Source organism: Lissotriton helveticus, chromosome 5_1 (genome assembly GCF_964261635.1).
Source record: "Lissotriton helveticus chromosome 5_1, aLisHel1.1, whole genome shotgun sequence".
NCBI classification, from domain to species: domain Eukaryota; kingdom Metazoa; phylum Chordata; class Amphibia; order Caudata; family Salamandridae; genus Lissotriton; species Lissotriton helveticus.
Window position 1 is genome coordinate 1,801,020,137 of NC_136065.1, and position 23,344 is coordinate 1,801,043,480.

A 23,344-nucleotide genomic window follows, 5' to 3' on the forward strand; every position below is an offset into this window, starting at 1 on the left:
CTACGAGGAAGCATGACTATTTCTACATTCGTTCTCTTTATTCTGCCATCATACATCTTTGTCGCCAGCAGGTAACCACACCTGTGTATTTTTGTATTCTCATTAAATGTTGCCAGGACCAGGTTTAGGAGCATGTCCCCTGAGGAATCTGTTTGCATGTAACCCTGTAACTAAAGCATTTACTCAATGTCATCCAAAATATTCTTAGTGTTGATTCTCTCTGTACGCAGTGAAATAGGATAAAACGTGCTTACTAGGTAATGTGTCATGAGAATTTAATAACCCTTGAAACACACACTAATGCCAGCTGCTGGTGGGTTTCCTGTTTTTACTGCTAAGTGCTATGGTACAGTTGGACAGCCATCTGTGCAGACGTTTCTAATAGGGAATCAGAGACTAGACGCATTTCCACCCATTTGTGGGGAATGGTCCAAAAGAGGAGTACATGGATGGTGTCAAAAATAAAAAATATTTTCACCTTAGAGGGGACTTCTTGAAATACAGGGAAAAGGCATTCACCGAACTAGTGACAAAAAGCTGAGGTTACTTGCAACATAAGCTTAAAACAACAAGCACGGAATCGAAACCGGTGGTGCGCGCGCACCACAGAGGAGCGCAGGCGGGAATCGAAGGGTGCGTGGCAGCAAAGCGAACACGCGCTAATTATAAACACATATTTATAATTAAAACCAGATGCCGCAGGAGGAGGAGCCAAGCTCGCTACCGAGATGGCCGCTTAGGGGGTCGGCTCCGCTGGTCTCTCTCTCCCACCGCAACATCCTGGCATTGATCCTGTTCCCCTGTCCTACCCCGTGTTTGTGAAGGAAGGCGGAACCCGTCGCCGTAAAACGAGCTTCCTCCGAGGCTTGTGGCAGAGCAGCGTCGCCTGGCATTCTGAGGCCCGGTCCGGCGTTTAGACCGGGACCTTGCGTAGTCCGCGATCCGCCCTGCAGTTCGTCAACAGCGGGCTGGGAGATGCAGAAGACCCGGCCCGTCCTGATCGGTGGGAAAACGACCGCTAAGTGACTTGGGGCGCCGGATGGCACTGGTGAGATAGCGAGGCCGGGGGGAAATGGCCCCGGCCCTGAAATAAAACGCAAAAGGCGGCGGAGTGGTTCCTGAGGGGACTTAGCGCCGGTGAGTCAGAATCGGCTGGGAGGACGCAGGGTATACGTCCCCAAACGCAGTAAGGCTTGACATTGGTGCTGCGATGCCTGGTTGAGGATTGAAAATGTACTGGGTCATTCACCCTGGTGTGAGGAGAGCTCTCTGGAGACGGGCAGGCTGGCTTGTCATCCCAGGGAGATTCCCAGAGGCCAGGAGCGGCACAGACAAGCCGTCACATACGAGTGGGCTCCTTAAGGTTGGCAATCCCGTTGGCACGGCAGAGTTGCGGTGCGCTGTACCCGATTGCGTGGGAACCCCTGGAGGGTGCCCCCATGCGAAACAGTCCGCAAATACAAGGCTGATGATTGCAGGGGTGCCTCGGACGCAGTGGGAGTGACACCAGGCACCCTCGGTGTACTCGGACATCACATCAGGGTACTTGAGATCGGGTGAGCTGTGGATCGTGTGGATGACCAGTGGACAGAGTCAGTCAAGTGGTCGAGTTGGGCCTGAATAAGAGCAGCGATCCTGGAGCAAATATTGGTTGTAATTGTGATCGCCGGATTTGCGTGATCTGTCGCCCCGGAGAAGCCGGCATCCGGGGTGCGCATCGAGCTCTGTCTCTTCATGAGAGGAGATGGGGCGACCTGAAGATACGCCATCGCTGCCAGCCGTCATGGCCGCCAGTGAGGCGCTCCATTCACAGTTCACCGCTGTGCTCCAGACACTGATCGTGCATGTGGACGATATCCTGGGAACGGTCACTGACTTTCCGTTAAGTTCTCATCTATCGGTGGTGCCAGCGGTGCAGCGTACACCCGAGATCGAGGTCCCCGGGCGTAACCCGGATTTATTGTGCTTTGTTGACCCCCAATTCACAGCCAGCGAGCCCGTGATTATCATTAGCGTTCCCTGCTTGATCCTGTTGCCACCTCATACGGATATGGACAGTCTTCTGTGCTGTTACAAGTTCCTCAGTGACTGTTGGAAAGACTCGACATTCCTGGACACTTTCCTTCGCTTGTTCTGTGGACAGCGTGAACCTTTTTCCGTTTGCCGGTCCTTCACCACTGACCTGAACTTTACTGATCGCCTTGCCTTTTCATTTGAGATGGTGGTTCGAGTGGAAAAGACTTTCCTGACATTTCGTACTGGCCAGGGTTGAACTTGCGGGCTTAGGCTCGATAAAACAGCTTGACTCAATGCCGGGATTGTACCTACAACGTGACGGGAGTTGGGTGGTGCTTTGTTACGCTTCCCCGATTGGTTTGTAAATTTGCTATATGTGGGTTTGACTATATTTCGGGGTGATTGCTTCTGGTGGGGGGTATGGGAGACCGGGGGTGTATTTGCTCTTTACGATCTCTCCTCCTCCATCTTCTCCCTTCCTTGGGGTTAGTTTAGTGGGTGACAGGCACGCTGCTAGTGGGGTTAGGTCGTAGCCATCTGCAGGGGTGCAGGGTGGGAGGTTGAGTTTTTTTTTTTTTTCCTTTATTTCGTTCTATGACCTTTCTGTTTCCCTCTTCCCTTCTTCACAAGAGATGTGGCATATTCTCCTGATCTTTTATTCCTTATAGCCGGGTGTCGGGTGTTCGAATTTCATGTTCTGTATGCTGGCTGGGTGGGACCGATGATGTTTGCTCAGGGCTATCTGTACCGTATTGCTTTATCTCAGCTCTAACCTGTAAGTGATGTCTCTCAGATGCCTATAACTGTTGTATATTCTCTCAATTGATCCACCTGTTCAGTATTATGATGTGTTCCATCAACTGATGCCCGATATGTCTATTCCTACTCTTGTGTTATAATAATAAAAATATATAACAAAAAAAAAAAAAACAGATGCCGCTGCTGCGCGTAACAGACACCAATAGGCCACGGGCGGGTACATTTCTAAAGGAAACTGGGACATGCACCCGGCTTTCACCAATTGCGTGCTGTCTTTTTTTAAAAGACGCACGTAAAAGCCAATTGCAGCCTACAAAAACAAAAGCACAAGCGTGGGGTCAGCTTTCAGAAGCCCCTACATGAAGTCTCGCAGAGCAGCGCATGCGCGCTGCTACAGGTTCGACCTAAAAAGGCGCCCACATTTGTGGATAATGAACTTTCATGAAACGTTGCTTAGATCTGGAGTAATTTTGAGAGAAATTGCTGATAAATCAAGTGTCCTAAACTTGTGGGGTCAGTAGAATTGGCTAAGGCTAGATGCACCGCTAGACCTACCATTTTTTCATTGCAACTCACCACAGGTCTCCTCACCTGATCTTCAGGCCTATACATTTCTCTACTTTGAGTCCCTGATTGTTTTAGTCACCAATTGGTCCCTTAGTTTGTGCTCTCCCCTATCCTCCCAAAGATCCATGAATATCCTGTATTATATCAAGCAATGAGTCAGAGAACCATGTACATCTTTCGTTTTCACTCTGAAGGAACCAAGGGTCTTCCTCTTTTAGTTTGTCACTCAGGAGCCTCTCTGCAGGCAATGTCTTTCGGGTTTACATGTAACTTCGTGCTTGATGTGTTTTGTATTGTGGGTAGAGACTTGATGAGAATCTGGAAAAGCTGCAGGAATTCATTCCAAGTACCCTTCTTTCTCTCAGTCTCTAAACCCCACTCTTACTTGCTGTGTGCACCTCTCTCGTGTCTCTATCAGCTTTTGCCCCTCTCTAGTTTTTCCTTTTTCTCTCTTACTCTACTTCTTTTCCTTTTTGTCTCTGGTTCTACCTATGTGCTTCACTCAGTCTCTCACATTTTCCCTCTCTCTTTTCCTATCTTTCTCTCTGTCAAAAAATCCCCCTCTCTTTCCCACTCCTTTCTCTCCTGGGGGCTCTTTTTCAATTATCTGTATATCTCTGTTGCTCTTATTCCTCCTGTCATTTTGTATTTCTGCTTGGAGTTTTATTTCATTTTTCTCTCTTGCAAACCTTCCCTTTTTCCCCTGGCTTTCTATTGCCTGTCAGCCTCTTTTACGTCCCTCTGCCCTTTGAATTTCTTTGTTCTATACCTAATGCTTTATTCTTATGTATCCCCTTTATAGCTTTGCTGCAGTCAGTAACGGAAAGTCTGCGTTTAAACCAAAGTAGAATCAACTGGTGGAATTTCCTTTACCATTCCATCCCTCTGATGAAGGAAATCCGACTGTTGGATTGTAATCTACATTTAGCACTACCTCCTGGAATACCAACAACCTTTAAACTAAGCCATAGACTGAGGGAGAGAATTTGGATAGAGCATGTGAGGAAGTGACCATCTTTCCTTTTTTCTCATAGACCAGGAAAGGTTTGACACCCTCTTCCGCCTTCCTCTCCTCTTTATCATTTCCCTCATCATTCCCTTTTTTTTGTAGTTTTACATAGCGCAAACTCTACCCAAAGGTATTGCTGCGCTTTACATGGACATAGTAATTTTTTTAAGGCACTGGGAGATTATGTAATTTGCCTAGAATCACAGGATATTGAACTAACGCTGAGACTCAAATCTGGTTCCCAAGTTCTGAAGTCGGCATCTCTGGTAATTACGCCACATACTCTACCACTTACTGGTCTCCCTCTTCTTCACTTTCCAGCTTTCTCTCTATCTTTAACAATTTCTAACCCTTCTCTCCATTGGCTTTCCTCCCTTCTTCCTAACCTCACCCCCTCACTCTCTCCATCTGTCTGCATCTCTAGCACTCTTTATTTTATTTCTTTATTTAACATGTTTTATATAGCGCTAGCTGGACCCGAGGGTATCAGAGCCCTTTGTATGAGTATACATTGCAATATAACAACATTTACAATGAGGTCGTATTCAGAAACCATTACAGAAGGTAGAAAGCAATTTAAATATTACACAATCTAATTAAACAAGGTGCCAAAGGGTTACAGCAAATCGTAAGAGATTAGGCTAGTGAGAGAGGGAAAAGGATGTACAAAAGGGAGATAGGGTATAGGAATGGGAAGACGCAAGGGAGGGGGATAGTTAAGGCGATATCTAACAGCTATACATAGATAAATTAATTGACTGTAACAGAATTACAATGAGGTAGTATTCAAAACCGAACAAGAAAATAAAAACATCTCTAGCTTTACACCATCACCGTACATGTATTGCAAAGGGTTACAGCAAGTCCTGCGAGTTTAGTCTAGCGTGGGAGGCAAAAGATGAAGAAGAGTGGGGGAGGGTATGGGAGTGATGGGAAGCCGAGTAGAGGGGAGGATAAGGCAATACCAGGTGGGACGAGGCAGGTCCTATAGGAAAGACTGGAGGGAGGATTTAGTGGGTGAAGGAAGATGAGAGAGGGGAGGAGAACTTTAGGAGATAGGGGTGGGATGAGTGCCCAGGGGAAGATTTAAGGACCCAAGTATTTGTTAAGCAGTAGAAGTTTGAGGTCTTTTTTGAAGCTGACGCAAGAGGGGTTGCAACGAAGATCTTTTGGGAGGGAGTTCCCAGAAAAGTAGCGAGATTGCGTGGTTTTCTTGTTTAATAGAGGAGTGTTAGAAAGGCGATCCCGGGGGAGGCAGAAGATGTCTGACTGACCACCCCTAGGTCCACCCCTCCGTCGAGAAGTAGCCGAGCGTTATCGAGAGGCCTCCTGGGTGAGGGTCCTCTCCTAGGATCGTACAGCAGGGTAACCACAACACTACAAACGGACACCACACAAGAGGTTAAGTTCTTAGGCTTTATCAAGAATTAAAGGTGCTGGGTCTCAGCGGTATATACAGGCAGATCGAGGGATCTGTAGAGTCTCGTAAAAGGGACAGGGTAGCAGGACAGTCTCGGTATGGATACAGGAAGGGATACCCTGTGCACAGCTCTCAATCCTCGAGCCGGGGGTTCCGAGAGGTCGAGCCGCGGCAGCGCCAGCAGGACTCGACAGGTGGTCTTAACGGAGAGGAGGCCGCGGCAGCGCCAGCAGGCTCTCAAGATGGTTCAGCCGCGGCAGCGCCAGCAGGCTCTCAAGATGGTTCAGCCGCGGCAGCGCCAGCAGGCTCTCAAGATAGTTCAGCCGCGGCAGCGCCAGCAGGCTCTCAGGTGGTTCAGCCGCGGCAGCGCCAGCAGGCTCCTAGGATGGTACAGCGAAGGTGGGCCGTGGCAGCGCCAGCAGGCTCTCAGGGTCTCTTCAGGTTACAGGCAATGAGTTCTTCTGGTGTCGGCCGTGACAGCGTCAGCAGGGCTTCCAGTCCAGGATACAACTGACGTCCTACTCCGGGGCTGGCCCAGATATAGGACTGGAGTCCTTTGATGTCCGGACCCTCAAGCCTGGGGGTCAGAGGGGCTGGGATGATGGTGTCCAGACACCCAGCAGGGGGGTGGAGCCAGCGCCCAGGGAGGCCGGAGGGCGATCGAAACCAGGCGTCCGGGCACGGCTGGAGGGCCATCGAAACTCCCTTTTCTCCGGGATCTGTCGAGTGGCCACTCGACCACCTGGGTGGATCTTGGTGCCTCGATGTCTGGGCTTTGCTGGGGCCTGGGCCGGGGCCGAGGTCACGTGGTCGTGACGTGGTGGGCCCAAGATGGAGTCGGGCGCGGCCTCGTGCTTAGGTCGTGAGGGGCCCACGATGGAGCCAGACCGGTAGTGGGGGTCCGGGATGGTGACCGGACCAACAATGTTGGGGCGTGCAGTGTCGGGCAAAAGGGCTGCCCGATGCTGGGTGGAGGGCCGATGTCGTCCTGGGCCCGCCATGCGGGAGGGTAGGACCACGCCATGAGGCCGGGTCCAACACGCGTCCCCCCCAGCTGAAGGCAGGGGAGAGTCACCCATCTTCTTGGGGATTCTCCTCGCCGAGGCGGAAGAATCGGGACAGGCCGTCAGGATTGGCGTGGTCGTTGCCGGGGCGATGCTCCACCATGAAGTCCATCCCTTTCAGGGAGATGGACCATCGCAACAGTTTCGGGTTTTCTCCCCGCATCTGCATCAACCACCGCAGGGGCCGGTGGTCGGTCTGGACCCGGAAGTGGGTGCCGAAGAGGTAAGGCCGGAGCTTCTTTAGTGCCCACACGACGGCGAAGGCTTCCCTCTCGATGGTGCTCCAGCACTGTTCTCTGGCCAGCAGCCGCCGGCTGATGAAGGCAATGGGAAGGTCGATTCCGTCAGGGTTCACTTGTGAGAGGACCGCCCCAATGCCGTGCTCCGAGGCGTCGGTTTGGACCACAAACTCTTGGCTGTAGTCGGGGGCCTGGAGCACAGGGGCGGTGCACATGGCAGTCTTTAGAGCCTCGAAGGCTGCTTGGCACTCTGGGGTCCAGCGCATCTTCTGGGGTAGCCTCTTGGAGGTCAGTTCTGTGAGGGGCCCCACAATGCTTCCATAGTCTTTTATGAAGCGCCGATAGTATCCTGTGAGCCCCAGGAAGGCTCGGACGGCTGTTTGGGTGATCGGGGGCTCCCAGGCCCGGATGGCGTCAATCTTTGGCTGGAGGGGAGCCACCAGGCCGCTCCCCACTTGGTGTCCCAGATACGTCACGGACCCTTGGCCGATCTGGCACTTGCTGGCCTTTATTGTTAGTCCGGCCCGTCGGAGGGCCGACAGGACCTCCCGGAGGTGGGTCAGGTGCTCACCCCAGTGGCGGCTGTACACCGCAATGTCGTCTAGATAGGCGGCACTAAATTCTTTTAGACCGGCCAGTACCCGTTCACGAGTCTCTGGAAGGTGGCCGGGGCGTTTTTCATGCCGAAGGGCATCACTTTGAAGTGGTAGTGGCCATCAGGGGTCGAGAAGGCCGATCGCTCTTGTGCTCCAGGGGTGAGGCCGATCTGCCAATACCCCGCCGTGAGGTCGAAGATGCTGAGATATTTGGCGGCCCCCAGGCGATCGATCAGTTCATCCGCCCGGGGGATGGGATGGGCGTCGGTCCGGGTGACTGCATTCAGCCCCCGGTAGTCAACACAGAACCGGAGCTCCGGGGGTGTGCCAGGGACGGTGGCTTTAGGGACCAGGACAACAGGACTGGCCCAGGGACTGTCGGAGGGTTCGACTACCCCCAGAGCTAGCATCTTGGCCACTTCGGATTGAATGCAGGCCCGAACTCGGTCGGGCACTCGTAAAGCTCGGTGTCTTACAGGCGGGTTGTCTCCGGTGTCCACATCGTGGACACACCACCGGGTGACTCCAGGGGTGAGGGAAAATAGGTCTGCAAATTGCCCCAGCAGCTCCCGGCAGTCTTGGTGCTGTTCTGGGGTCAGGGTAGAGGAGAGTGTGACCCCTTCGATGGAGCCGTCTTTCTCGTTGATGCTCATGAGATCTGGTACGGGTTCGGAGTCGTCTTACGCTCCGTCATCGGTCGCTAGCAGCAGACTTAGTTCAGTGCGGGCGAAGTGTGGCTTGAGCCGGTTAGCGTGCAGAACCCGGAGAGGGTTCCGGGGGGATTCCAGGTCCACCAGGTAAGTGACGGGGCTCTTGCGCTCCACCACTTTGAAGGGCCCCGTCCATTTGTCCTGGAGGGCGCAAGGTTCAACCGGGGACATGACCCAGACTTGCTGGCCCGGCTCGAATTCGATGGATGAGGCGTTCTGGTCATACCAGCGTTTCATCTCCTCCTGACTGGCCTCGAGGTTGGCCTCGGCAAGTTCCCGGAACTTCCGAGTCTGGTTGCGGAGTGTCAGGAGGTACTGGTAGACATCTGGTGGGGCACCTCGGACAGCCGTCTCCCAGCCTTCTTTGACCAGGCTGAGGGGGCCTCGGACCGGGTGCCCATACAATAGTTCGAAGGGGCTGAACCCCAGGGACTTCTGGGGTACCTCTCGATATGCAAACAGGAGGCAGGGCAGCAGGACGTCCCATCTGCGTCGTAGTGGCTCGTCTAAGCCGTTGATCATCCCCTTCAGTGTTCGGTTAAACCGTTCTACAAGTCCATTTCCTTGGGGGTGATACGGGGTGGTGAACTTATATGTGACCCCGCACTGTTGCCACAGGGATCGCATATGCTTGGAGATAAAGTTTGTACCCCGATCACTCACGACTTCTCGGGGGAAGCCGACTCTGGAGAAGATCCCCATCAGGGCTCGGCCTACTACTGGGGCCGTGATGGTTCGGAGGGGGATGGCCTCAGGATAGCGGGTGGCATGGTCCACCAGAACGAAGATGAAGCGGTGCCCCTGAGAGGTGCGGGGGTCCAAGGGTCCCACAATGTCGATCCCCACTCTCTCGAAGGGGGTGGTGACCACAGGAAAGGGCTGGAGTGGGGCCTTGACTTTTCCCCCGCTCTTCCCGCTGGCTTGACACGTCGGACAGGATCGGCAGTGGTTGTGCACATCGTTGCGCATCTTCGGCCAGTAGAAATGGGTCACCAGGCGGCTGTAAGTTTTATCCTGCCCCAGGTGCCCGGCGAGGGGCACGTCGTGTGCCAAGTTCAAGAGGAAGTCTCTGAAACGGAGGGGAACGACCAGTACTCGGCTGGCCCCTAGTTCGGCAACTTTCTGCTCACTGTAGAGAAGGTCGTGGTCCCAATAGACCCAGTGGGACCCCGAGGGGCCTCCAGCGGCTTGAGTGGCGGCTTGTTGTCGGATTCCCTCGAGGGAGGGACAGGTTTTCTGTTCCTGCCGGAATTGTTCGCGGGTGGGGCCACCTTCTTGGCGCCATTGAGCTAGTTCTGGAAGGTGGCCGAGCTCGGTGAGGTCTTCATGGTTGGGCCCCTGGGGGCCAGGTTCAGGGTCGGCGTCCTCGGGGACGGCGGGCGGTGGCGGTGCGGGCCACTCTGGTTCCTCGGTCGGAGCATCTTCCGGTGGGGCGAAGGCTCGGGCGGACATGGAGCGGGTGGTCTCACAGACCCACTCTGGAAGGCCTAGCATCCCCAGAAGCTCTCTCCGCTCGACGCTGGCCCAGGGGGAACTTTCCAGGTCGTTCCCGAGGAGGCAGTCCACGGGGGCATCGTCCCGGACGGTCACCTTCAGCATACCCGGCACCCCTCCCCATTCGAAGGGGATGCTGGCCATCTGGCACAAACTCTCGGAGTTGTCCGCCGTCCGCACTGGGCACATGATATTGGGGAGAATTTGCTCTGGGGTCACCAAGTGGCGTCGGACCGCTGTTACGCTGGCTCCAGTGTCTCGGAGGGCTTCGGCCCGGCGACCGTTGATGGTGACCCATTGGCGATATTTCTGGGTGTTGCCTGGGATCGGGTCTCGGGGGACCAGGTCTCGATCACCCAGGCATGCCAAGATCATGGCGGCGGGCTCCCATTCGGCCTGTTCGGGGTTGTTGTCATCTTCCTCGCCTCTTTCTTCACCCAGGGCGGCGGCCGCGATCTGGCGGTTGGGAGGACCGGTGGTGCCGGGTCGCTGGTTCATCGGGCAGAGGGGGTCATTCGCGTAGTGACCCTGTCGCTGGCATCTGTGGCACGTCACATTCGGGCGGGGCCCGGGTCGGGCTAGGGGAACCGGGTCGGTGGTTCCCCGGGGATCCCCGGCCGTAGTCTCCCATCGGACTCCGGGGGACTCGGGTGCTCACCCATCTATCCGCCTCGACAGCGAGTTTTCGGGGCTCAGTCAGTTTGCTGTCGAGGAGGTGCTGCCGGAGTTCAATGAAGCAGTTGTTGGACAGATGTTCCCATATAATGAGGTCGACCAACTGCTGGTAGGTGGTGACCTTGCTGCCTTTGATCCACGCCTCGAAGGCTCTGCTGTAAAAGTTCACGTATTCCACCCAAGTGGTACCGGGGATTTTTTACAGTCTCGGAATCGCTGCCGGTACATCTCGGGGGTGAGTCCATAGCGAGTGAGGAGAGCGGTTTTCATGTGCTCGTACGAGGTCATCTCGGCGTCGGGGGGCTCTAGTAGGGCGTCTCTCCCCTCATTGACGAACTTCCCCCACAGGCCGGCGCCCCAGTCGTTGAGGGGCACTCGATGTGCGGTCATGGCGACCTCGTAGGCTTTGAACCACTGTTGGATGTCGTCGTTCTTGTAATATTCCTTGAAGACCTCCTTGGGTATGTGCACCTTTGTGTCCAAGGGCGGGGGCGAGGTCTTGCCCCCGGAGGCGTTGGCATCATTCGTTTTGGCCTTGAGTTCTAGTTCTTTTAGGCCGCGCTCATGCTCGAGCATGAGTCTCTTTTCTTCGAGGTCTCTTTGTCTTCGCTTCTCTTCCAGGTCTCCTTCTAGCCGTAGTTGCTCGAGTGCGATTTTCCTTTCCGCCAGCTGTAGTTCTCCATCCAACCGGAGTCGGCGAGCTCCAACTCGTGGAGCCGGTTCCTCTCTCGCGCGTCTTCGTGGGGGCTTGTGCCTGGATTGGCGGGTCTCTCCCCCGCTGGGGTCGTGTCGGTCTCCGGGTGTCCGCTCGGGCCCGGGTTGTCTTCATTTCGGGGTGGTGTATCATCGGCGTCCACCCATGCTTGTAGGGCTGATTTAAAGTCTTCCTTGGTGCTTAGCCCAGTGGGAGCGATGCCCAGATCTTTGCAGAATTGTTTTAATTCTTTGTGACTGTAATCTTCCATTTTTTCTTTCTGGAATTCCGTAGTCGGTCTTGTCTCTTGCCTAGTCATGGTCGTAGTGTGTTTTTCTCGGTAGTGAGTGAATCACCCTCTGTACGATCTGCGTCGGCTCGGATCCCGTCGCTTGCCACCAATGTTAGAAAGGCGATCCCGGGGGAGGCAGAAGATGTCTGACTGACCACCCCTAGGTCCACCCCTCCGTCGAGAAGTAGCCGAGCGTTATCGAGAGGCCTCCTGGGTGAGGGTCCTCTCCTAGGATCGTACAGCAGGGTAACCACAACACTACAAACGGACACCACACAAGAGGTTAAGTTCTTAGGCTTTATCAAGAATAAAGGGTGCTGGGTCTCAGCGGTATATACAGGCAGATCGAGGGATCTGTAGAGTCTCGTAAAAGGGACAGGGTAGCGGGACAGTCTCGGTATGGATACAGGAAGGGATACCCTGCGCACAGCTCTCAATCCTCGAGCCGGGGGTTCCGAGAGGTCGAGCCGCGGCAGCGCCAGCAGGACTCGACAGGTGGTATTAACGGAGAGGAGGCCGCGGCAGCGCCAGCAGGCTCTCAAGATGGTTCAGCCGCGGCAGCGCCAGCAGGCTCTCAAGATGGTTCAGCCGCGGCAGCGCCAGCAGGCTCTCAGGTGGTTCAGCCGCGGCAGCGCCAGCAGGCTCCTAGGATGGTACAGCGAAGGTGGGCCGTGGCAGCGCCAGCAGGCTCTCAGGGTCTCTTCAGGTTACAGGCAATGAGTTCTTCTGGTGTCGGCCGTGACAGCGTCAGCAGGGCTTCCAGTCCAGGATACAACTGATGTCCTACTCCGGGGCTGGCCCAGATATAGGACTGGAGTCCTTTGATGTCCGGACCCTCGCGCCTGGGGGTCAGAGGGGCAGGGATGATGGTGTTCAGACACCCAGCAGGGGGGTGGAGCCAGCGCCCAGGGAGGCCGGAGGGCGATCGAAACCAGGCGTCCGGGGACGGCTGGAGGGCCATCGAAACTCCCTTTTCTCCGGGATCTGTCGAGTGGCCACTCGACCACCTGAGTGGATCTTGGTGCCTCGATGTCTGGGCTTCGCTGGGGCCTGGGCCGGGGCCGAGGCCACGTGGTCGTGACGTGGTGGGCCCAAGATGGAGTCGGGCGCGGCCTCGTGCTTAGGTCGTGAGGGGCCCACGATGGAGCCAGGCCGGTAGTGGGGGTCCGGGATGGTGACCGGACCAACAATGTTGGGGCGTGCAGTGTCGGGCAAAAGGGCTGCCCGATGCTGGGTGGAGGGCCGATGTCGTCCTAGGCCCGCCATGCGGGAGGGGTAGGACCACGCCATGAGGCCGGGTCCAACAAGGAGGGACAAGAACGAGGGTGTTAGAGCTCCTCAATGATCTCGAGCAGCCCGATTTGTGAAGTTTATCTGTGAGGTACGGCGGGGAGTGTTGATGCAGGGCTTTGTGTGTAAGGCAAGCTGTCTTGTAGGAAGCACTTCCTTCGACAGGCAGCTACTTGAGGGCTTTAAGGGCAGGGGAGATATGATCAAACCGTTTGAGGTTGGAAATAAGCCTAGCGGCAAGGTTCAGAACAGTCTTGATTGGCAGCAATGATTGCGTTACCATAGTCAATTTTTGACAGGACCAGCGATTGGACGACTAATTTAAAGCCGTTAGTGGGAATGAAGGGTTTTATTTTCTTTAAGTGATGGAGTGTGAAGAGAGCGCTTTTGGCCAAATTTTTTATGTGGGGGATAAGAGTAAGGTTCTGGTCGATGTTAAAACCAAGGGGTTTAACTGAGTTTGTTATAGTGAGAGAGCAGTTGAGTGCTGTAAGGTCAGAGATCCAGGATAGAATGGGGAGCGAGTTGTTCTTAGGGAAGAAAAAAAAGATTTCAGTCTTTTTTGGGTTGAGTTTGAGGTGGTTGTGGTGGAACCAGGATTGAATCTTACTCAAGGCATCATTAAGGTGAAAGACATCTGAGCGGGATTGAATCTTATAGTAAAGTTGGGTGTCATCGGCGTATAGGTGGTAATTGATTCCCGCTTGTTTGAGGATGAGGGTGAGGGGTTCCATGAAGAGATTAAATAGAGAGGGGGAGAGGATAGAGCCCTGTGGGACCCTTAGGGAGACGGGCAGAGGTTTAGAAAGGCAGTCATGGATTTTAATTTGCTGAGTTCTGTGTTGGACAAAGGAGGTTAACCATTTGAGGACTGAACCGTTGAAGCCAAAATGATCTTTAAGTGTGTTAAGTAGCGTAGAGTGTTTAGTAGTGTCAAAAGCAGCCTAGAGATCAAGGAGAATGAGTAGGGAGGATTTGCCTTTGTCAAGGGCGGGATGGATGTCATCAATTATGTTTAGCATTGCTGTTTCTGTGCTACAGTCCTTTCTGAAGCCTGATTGGAACGAGTCTAAAAGGTTAAATTAATCAATGTGTCTATCTAGTTGGAGCAGGGCACATTTTTCAAGGGCTTTTAAGAGAAGAGGAAGGTTAGAGATAGGATGAAGGTTATTTAGGTCATTAGGATCGCCAGCAAGATTTTTGAGGATGGGAGTAATTTGTCCCAATTGGAGGGACGCAGGGACACAACCAGAGGTAAAGGAGGAGTTGATGATGGAGGTCCAATACGGGGCAATTATATGTTTTAGATCTTGGACAAGGTTGGGAGGGAGAGGATCTTTAGTGTGAGATGATGGTTTCAGTCTGGGAATGACGTTAAGGACATCAAGTTCAGTGACTGGATGGAAGTCGTGCCAAGAAGCATTATTTTTTAGTTCAAATATGATGGGGCCGGGTTCAAGAATAGGGATGATAAGAGGGAGCGATAAGGAGTTGTGAGGAAGTGTAGAGAGTGAAGGAGAATTTGAGGAAATGTCCAGTGTGGGTAGTGGGTTGAGAAAGAGGGGAGTTAGGGCGAAGGATTGATCAATTTTGGAGATTTTTTCTGAGAAGTAGTTAGCAATTTCCTCGCATCTCTCAGTGGTGGCAATCACCTTGGGGGGTGCAGAGGAAGTTTGGTTTTTCACAATGTCGAAAGTTCCCTAGGTCTGTTTTTGGCCCGGTCGAGTTGGGAGTGGAAGAATGATGTCTTAGCATTGAGGATGTGTTTTTTATAGTTGGATCTAGTGGATCTGAGGAGAGAGAGGTTAAAGGGGAAGGGGTTTTGCCTCCATAGGTGTTCAGTCGATCTAAGTGTGCGCCACTCATTGGTGAGATCTGGATTGAACCAGGAATTGGAGGAGTTTTTCTGTTGTTTTAGTTTGCCTGGGGCAATTTGGTCAAGGACCTCAACGATGGATTTGTTAAAGTGTTCGGTGAGGTCATTGGTATTTTGGGAGGGAGGAGAGAGTTGAAGTTGAGCTTTGACTTTGGCCTCAAGTTCGCCTGAGGGGATAAGATGAAGATTCCTGGTCAGTTTCATTTGTTTGATGGTTGTAGGTGGAGGGGGTAGAACAGTGTTAGTGATCGTGAAAAGGATTAGGTGGTGGTCGGACCAGTCGATGGGGACTATGGAGGAAAGGGAGGACAACTGATTGTTAGTAATGATAGCGTCAAGAGTGGCTCCTTTGGAGTGAGTGGGGGAGTGACATAGTTGTGTTAAGTCATTGATGTTAAGTAGATCAGTGAGGAGGTTAACTATAGGATCGTCCTTGTTTTTCTAATGGAGGTTAAAATCTCAGAGGAAGAGGTTTTTTGAGTTGGAAAGTGAGGATTGGGTGAGAAGGTCAGACAATTCTTCTACAAAAGGAAGAGGGTCACCAGAGGATGATAGGTGTTGTGTAATCAAATTGGAGGGGAGCCCTGCACTTTAAGTTCCGCTCCAAAGTATTCAAAAGTAGAAAAATCGGGGCTAAGTACTGGGGTGAGTTGGAGTTCATTTTTATAGATTATTGCTAGACCGCCTCCATTTTTGACAGGTCTATCTTTTATGAGGATTGAGTAGCCAGGGGGGGAGAGTATATCAAGAATGGAAGAGGAGTGATCTTTAAGCCACGTTTCAGTAACAAAGGCGATGTCAATGGATTCACTAAGGATGGTTTCTGAAATAAATTTCAATCGCATGTCGGACCGCCGAGCGACAGTTGACCAGCTTGCAAGTCAGGGGTATAGGGTTGGTTGTAGGGGGAGGGCAGGGGTGGATTGTGGTAAATTGTGGGGGAAGTCTTGGTGAAGTTGGAATCCTGTTAGTCCCAAGGATCATGGGGTTAAGAGCCTGTGGGATCAAAGGGACAATAGTTAAAGAGCAGAGGGGGGTAAGGATTACAGAGGTAAGGGAGAGGAGGTGGTTCGGGGTGCGGAAGGTTCTAAGTTTATCGCTATAGAGGGGGTAGTATCATGTTGCTGGGTGAATGTAGAATTGTTTTGTTCAGTGCACAGGGGAATAGAATGATTGGAGCGGTTAAGTGAGGAGAGGGAGTTGACATCTTTTCTGAGGGAGCTGAGATCAAACGATAGGTTAGCGAGAAGGAGTTCTATATTAAAAAGCATCTGGGGAATGAGGTAGAAGGGATGGAGGCAGGGAGTACAGGGGGAATTGGAGGATGTTCTTTTCCTCCAATCTTATCACTCTTATCCTCTCTTCTCTACCTTTCCTTCCTTCCTCACTTGATTTCCTTTTTTGTCTACGTATATTTTTGTCATTCTTCTCCGGTCTTCTGTCTCACTGCTTCTTTTGTCTCTCTCCACATTGCTCTCCTTGCCCGATCCATTTTGCTACTGTCCTGCCAGTTCTATTCTCCCTTTCCTTTGTCAATTCGGTCCTGAATGAACGTTTTTCACAATAATGTTTATGAAAAAAAGAATAATTGTTGTCCCCAAAAAAAGATTGCTGCTCATTTTGGTTGTTTGCGTTATTTTTTTTATTTTTGTCTCAGGCCCCTCAGGCAATGACCAATTGCCCCCTACCAAATCGTTGTTGGGAATTACCCGCAGCACAAAAATTCACCCACACCTAACAATGCAACCAGCAGTGCTTCATTTGTAAAAAAAGGAAAAATGCCAGGGCTCTCATCAGGAGGCTATTGCAGCTTGCACCACACATGCTGCCAATGATAGTAACAACATATTTACTAAACTTCACACTCCTAAAAGTATGACAATGTTGACTAGTCTAGGCCCCCAAAGCAATATGAGTGGCTTGAAAGGCAAGTAATAGTAATTTTTAATGTATATTGAACTAATAATTAACTTTTGTGGGGGTCATCTCAGACAGCGCCACCTTGGGGCAGACTGTCACAAGCGCTGGTGTTGACGATGAAGTGCCTGTGCTGAGCACCCTGAAACCACCTGCTTAAATTAAGCACTTATGCAAGTAACTTTGAGAAATGAACAGTCAGTGCAGGGAGCTTGCAGTGTCATAGGGGACCCTGAGGACATTATCTAACACAAGTGCAAGCTGTCGCCTTTAATGATAGCTAAAGCCCAGCGCCTAGAAACATTTCATCGCACAGAATGCACCATATTGTTATTCGGTATATCTTTGTGTTATAGCAATACACAGGCACACCTCTAATTGGCAATAGCCTTGTGTAAAAATAAATATTAATTTCTTTTCATGCCATTTCTTTATTATTTAGTGAGTTGAAAACGTATAAATCTATAAACTCAGGTTCAGAACGCCCTGGTTCTTGCTTGTGGGATTACACGTGCCCCAGCCCCAGGCGCGAGAGGGAGTGGCCCTGTAAAGGAATGGCAGCCCAAGGCGTGTCCCCTGGTTATCTACTGGTTACGACTTCTGTACCCCTGACCTTTGCCTCCAAGCATCCTGTCATTGGCAGAAAGAGGAAAACAAACTTGGAACTTTCTCGGTAGTTTGAAGTCTTCTTCGTCTAAGCTGGCTGCCGAGAGCATAAAGGAAACTGCGCTCTTAATTGGGTAAACAGCGAACCTTTATTTGTAAATAATTCAATGTTTTGACTGGGAGTAATGACTGTTAGTCTGTGGAGAGAGGGTGGAGGGAAGGTGGCCTGCTTTGTTTTGAAAAACAGATTGCTTGACTGGTCTCTTAGGACCTGCCCATGTCAGACATCGACTGGTATGGCTTCTGTGGCTGACCCTGTTCCAACGCTCCTGGTCTTTCACAATCCTGTATGGATTTTTTTTTTTGGGTTCCCCTATAAGCCAGACTGCCTCTGGGCGATAAAGTGTGGGAAGGGTCATGCTTCTTACCCTGCATGTTACTACATTTCCCTGGGTAATTATTGTCTGATAAGGCACAGGAAATGGTGTAAGGCATGGGTGGGAGACAAACGGCTGTGGCTTTTAGTTGATTTCCTGCAAATGTGCATCTGAGCAAGCTTTTGTTTACATATCGGGAAAATGAATGTTTGTCTGTTGTAACGCTGTCTTTTATTTGCGACCTACTATATAGTGAGAAGGAAGACATATCACAAGTGTCTAGATGGCCTGTAAGTACTATGTAGTCTTTCGCATGACGTAGCATGCGTTGATTTAACGTGGGAGAAACCAAGGAATGGGTCCAGGCTATGCAGCGGTGGGCAGCATCATAGGGACATAAACCAGCTCATATTAGGGGAGCTTACTGGGGAGCTCCATTTTGAGGTCTTAAAAGGTGTACGTGTTGTATTGTAGCATTTATATAGCCGTGCTACCACTATGTGTGGCACTTACCCACTTGGGTAGAAGATTACACTGTGTAGGGCGTGTAGTTGGAAGTGCGTGGCCTTTGTTTTGAGTGTACATGTATAAGTGGTGATAATATGAAATGTTATAAGCAGTGTATGGAGAAGGTGTGAGTTATAGTGAATGTACTCTGGATAGCGAGTTGACAAAAGTGTGTGTGTAGGTGTGCGAGTTACAGTAATTTAAAGATGGTTCATAAATTATAACTATAACTTTAGAATTTCTAATGTTTGTGTTCTTTAAGTTTGGTTTGTATAGAAATAACAAATAAACATTCCCTAAATATAACTAATCTTTAACCTTTGTTTTTTTCATTAAATGTCAATAGTTTTTATTTTTTTAACAAACAGTGTTTCATATCGTAGAGTGGAGTGTCGTTAAGTGGACTGTCTTAGAGTACAGTAGAGTAGAGTGTCATAGAGTGGAATGTTGTAGATTGGAATAGAGTGGAGTGGCATTGAGTGCAGTGGTGTTGAGTAAAGGGGCGTACGTTGGAAAAGCATGCAGTGGAGTAGCATAGAGTGGAGTGGTGTAGATTGGAATACCATAGAGTGGAGTTGCATAGTGGCAAAAATAGTAGAGTGGCATAGAGTGGAAAAGAGTAGAGTGGAGCAGCGTAGAGTGAAGTGACGTAGGGCAGATTGGCGTATAGTAGAGTGGCAAAGAGTGTAGTCGTGTAGAGTCAAATGACGTGGAGTAGCATAGAGTGGTATACAGTTGAGTGGAGTGGCGTAGAGTGGAGTGGAGGGGCTTTTGAGTGGAGTGGCAAACAGTAGAGTGGCATAAAGTGGAGTGGCATAGAGTCAAACAGCTTAAAGTGAAGTGGCATAGACTGGATTATCATAGAGTGTAGTGGCGTAGGGTTGGATAGCCTAGAGTGGATTGGCGTAGAGTGTAGTGGTGTAGGGTGGTTTCGCGTAGAGTGGAATGGCATAGAATGATGTAGAGTTGTGTAGAGTAGAATGTAATAGTGTACAGTGGAGTGACATAGACTGGAGTGGCGTAGAGTGGAGTGGCATTTAGTAGAGTAGTGTAGAGTGGAGTAGTATAGAAATAAAACAGGCTTATCTTTTTATTTGAGGAGACTGCAGTCATAAAGATAGTTCTAGTAAAATGCCTTTGAGAACAGCAAAGAATCGTAAACATACTCAAAAGTGTATGTTTTTCATTGTGAATCAGGCCCATAAGCATGTCATAGAGTGGAGCGGTATGTCATAAAGTGGAGTAGTGTGGAGTGTCAAAGAGTAGAGTGGATTGTTGTAGAGTGAAGTGGGGTGTTGTGGAGTGGCATGCCATTGACCCGAATGGCGTGCCGTACAGTGGAGTGGTGTGTTTTGTTTTAGAGTATTGTTTAAACAGATACAGCGTGAAATTGGCTGAACAGATTTAGATTAAATATGTCTGAAATATATATTATGGGGTGTAAAGGGTAATTTTTGGTAATAGATCTAAACTGATTCAGTAGTTTTAAAGTTATATGGCCTGATTAACAAAGGTAAACGTTTGTTTGTTTGTGTAAATGTACGATTGTTTGCTATTCAGAGAGTTATGTAACGAGTACTATCTTTATGACTGCGGAGTCTTTGCACATAAAAAGATAGGACAGTCCTATGGTTGTATGTGCAGAGACTCTGCAGTTCTAGAGACAGTATTAGTAAAATGTCTTTTTGAATAGAAAACAATCATAAACTTACATAAAAGTGTACATTTCCATTGTGCATCAGGCCAATGAGGCACAAGAACTTATGACATATTGGGCTGCGGTATACTGCGGTGGTTTTGCGGTAGACCGCAGGACATACTGATGAAAAAACAGTATAGGATCTGCTAATGACTTCCCTTACAGAAGTAAAAGGCAGCCATATTGTTTGATAATATATTGGCTATGTTTTGGCTTTTAAATGTAAATATAGTGTCCTACTGCTTTATAAGAGTATAGTAAGGAATGATCAGTTTATCTTAGTGTCTATTGGTAAATAAAAGTCATTTTATTACTTATATACTTTAGAAAAAGTTGGCAGAATACGGCGGTGCTACAATATTGTTTAGAGCGCACTTAGGGGCCGATTCTGATCTTGCTCAGAAGAGCTCTGAATACGATCCGGCCGGAACAATTACGAGCCGTACGCGTGTTTTCTGACTGCTTCGTACAGCTGTACGAGCGAGCAAGTATGATGCGAGAAACGCAAAATTGCCGTCCGAATCGTTTCCGGGCCCGAACCGAACTGCTCCATACGTCTCGTCCGTAAGCAAACCGCGCGTGCAATGGAGGTGATTTCCGACCTAGCCAGTACGATGCACGAATCGGACAGCCGGATCGAGTCGGAGACACGTAAATGCTCTGGGAAGCTGACTTCAGGAGTCCGCGCTGGACCCCTCTTCACCCGTAGTCGTACAAGTCAATAGCAGGGGGGGACCCAAGGGTCCCCCCTACACATGCATGTACGGTGCGTGTGGCACAGACTTATCCCCACCACAGGCGCAACATACCTTTTTCGTCAATGGGAGCCTATGTACACGTCGTACAACAGGCTCCCATTGACTTCAATGGGGCTCCAAGCAACCTGTGTCCGTCAGCACTTATTCCCATCAAACTCGGGCGTTCAGAGCCCCAGAGCACGCGTCGGTCGGAAAGCCCTCCGGATCAGAGTCAGATGGAGCCTTCTCCCAGCGAGATTGGAATCGGCTCCTTAGTATGCATTCTGGGTTTTAATAGTAAATATAGAGTATTTGATTTTTTTAAATGTTTACATATGAAATTTAAATGTTTACATATGAAATTTATTTTTATGCTCTCTGTACTACATTAAATTTCCCCTTTAAACCTACAACACAAACTGTGTGGTCTAAAAAAAAAATGACCTTCCAAAATTGAAATTGTGAAATATAGTTTAGACCACTTGTAATCTCTGCTTTCTGGGTTTTTTAGGGGGAAAATATTGTAGTACAGTTTTTTTAAATGTTTCTTTTTACAAATGTAACTTATTCTTATTTTTTAAAGTAGCTTATACCACATATATTTCCCATTAAAACACAGAACGTAGACTAAGGGGCTGAGTATGATGTCAGGATTGCGATGTCCATTTCCCACAGCCTTTTCATGGCGGTCTCATCACCATGAAAATACTGTCAGAAAGAGACTTAGGAGGCCCCAGACAGGGCTTCGTCCCTTGTGGTCCACTGCAAAGTAGCCCAGGGGGCACATGTAATGCACCCACACACATCCATGCGCCGTGTGCCATTCACCACATGGTGCACGGCACAAGGTGCATGGATGTGCACACAGTGCTATCTAAAACTGTGGCTTGTGCTGCTGCCCTTTTCCTGACTCGCAGCCTAAGCTGCAGTGCTAGAGAGCACTTTTCCAACCACCACCAAGTCAGTCAAACTGGAATTGGGCAGTCGGACTGCCACCTGCCTGTCTGACAGGTCCTTGGACCACTGTGTTTGCGGGCGGCGGTCCGATCATCCAGCATTGTAATGATGCCCTAAGTGTGGTCTAAGCATTATTTCATTCTTATAATTTAAACTATACTTTGGGTTTAAATACAAGTCTGGCAGTCCAAGGACCGCCGGACTCACAGGGTGTGGCAGTCCAGTCATCGCCACACCGCTGTCCGACCACCCCAATATAAGTTGGGGGGTCGGACCGCCATTGCGCCGCCGCCAGGGAATAGCAGTTCCTTAGCAGTGGCGTGGCGTGGCGGTCAGGGCCTCAGTAATATGCTGATGGTGCCGGTTAAAGTCCATGCTGTGCAGGAACTGTTTATGGCATTCCATTGCGGTGTCCATTTTCATAGGCACCTCTGTGGGATCACCAAAAACAGCCTGCCAGACACAAGGAAACTCGTAATCTAGCAGGTGATGTGACCACAGGTTTTGTGGTGCGGGAGCAGAGCACTGGCATGGCGGCCCCACTTTCACATGTCCAAACTCTTAATCGGGACCTTAGTCTGACTTCTGGGTCTTAAGGTGAAATATGGTTTAATAGAGTTTTTTTTTTAATTTTGTAATTTGTTTATTTTTACATTTCTTAAGTACACTGTACTACATTATATTTCCCATTAAAATGCAGAATGCAGACTAAGTGTAAAATAAAATATATTATAATATGTAAATATTGAATAAAACACTACTGCACTATATTTCCCCTTACATATAATGTAGTAGGTTTTTTTGCATATTTAATTTAAAAACATTCTCTTTTTACATACCACGGTACTCCGTTATTTGTAAAAAAAATATATAGAAAAATATAAATAGTTTTCCCTACCTATGACCACATTAATAAAGTGGTCATAGGTAGAGAACAACAACAAAACCTACTACTTATCTATAGCTAAGGCCCTAACTCAGTACACATCCAAAATATGGTCTACACACAATGCCTGCTTTTAACTTTTGTAAAGCCAGCCAATAGCCAATATTATACAGCCTTGTCATTAGCAAGTGCCATGGTATGCTGCAACATTACTGCGATATACAGCGGCCTGAGATATCAATATGTTTTAGCGCCTTATAAGTTTAAAAATACTCACCTTATTTACCTCCACTACCAAAAGGATCATCTACACATAAACTGTTATGCTTGCCAAATCTAATTGAACTGCGACTGCTTGTTTTCTCGCTATGGCCGAGTAAGTCTATGTAAAATGCATTGGTAGAAAAATGCATTTCAAGACCCTCATTTTTTCTTTGCACCCTCTTAACGAATCACTAGAAAACTTTACATCATCCTCCAATGTAGGAGAAGCAATGGGTCTGCCAAGTTTCTTGGAAATTCGTCAAATGGTGGCAAAGTAATTTGCAAAAAAAATATGAGGAATTCCTATCTTTGGGAATCGTAACTATATAACTACAAAGTGGCTATTATGCTGGTGGTGATAGCGCCAGTCTAGTTTTTTTTCTTAATAACTTTGGTGCTGTTTGGCAGATCTGAACAAACGTTTAAAAAAAGTACTTCCACTTTGGGTTGTTCATACCAAATTTTGTGCAGATCCTTTAACCAGGGGCCAAGAGAAAGAGTGTTCACAAAAGTACTGTTTCCCATATTAATTCATATATAACTTTGCTTTTTGATGCAGAAAAAAACGGCTGAGTGGAATTACACCAAATTTGGCATGAAGGTAGAACTTTAGTCAAGGAAGTGCCTCTGCTTGGCTTTACTTTCTTGTGTTGTACATTAAGAGGTTACATTTTTTAGATGTCTTGACCATTA

General features: G+C 49.5%; 1 protein-coding gene across 4 annotated transcripts in view; it reads left to right on the forward strand.

Annotated features, from left to right (window-relative positions):
* The first annotated feature begins 17,237 nt into the window (after positions 1 to 17,237).
* LOC144755825 (myosin light chain kinase, smooth muscle-like) overlaps positions 17,238 to 23,344 on the forward strand; it is a 730,231-nt gene continuing 724,124 nt past the window's right edge. For 2 of the 4 annotated variants that reach the window (XM_078645117.1, XM_078645120.1), the window contains exon 1: positions 17,251 to 17,358. The gene's annotated coding sequence lies outside the window, so the exon portion shown is untranslated. Of the gene's footprint in view, positions 17,359 to 23,344 lie in introns of all 4 variants that reach the window. The other 2 variants (XM_078645121.1, XM_078645118.1) reach the window with 2 other exon arrangements.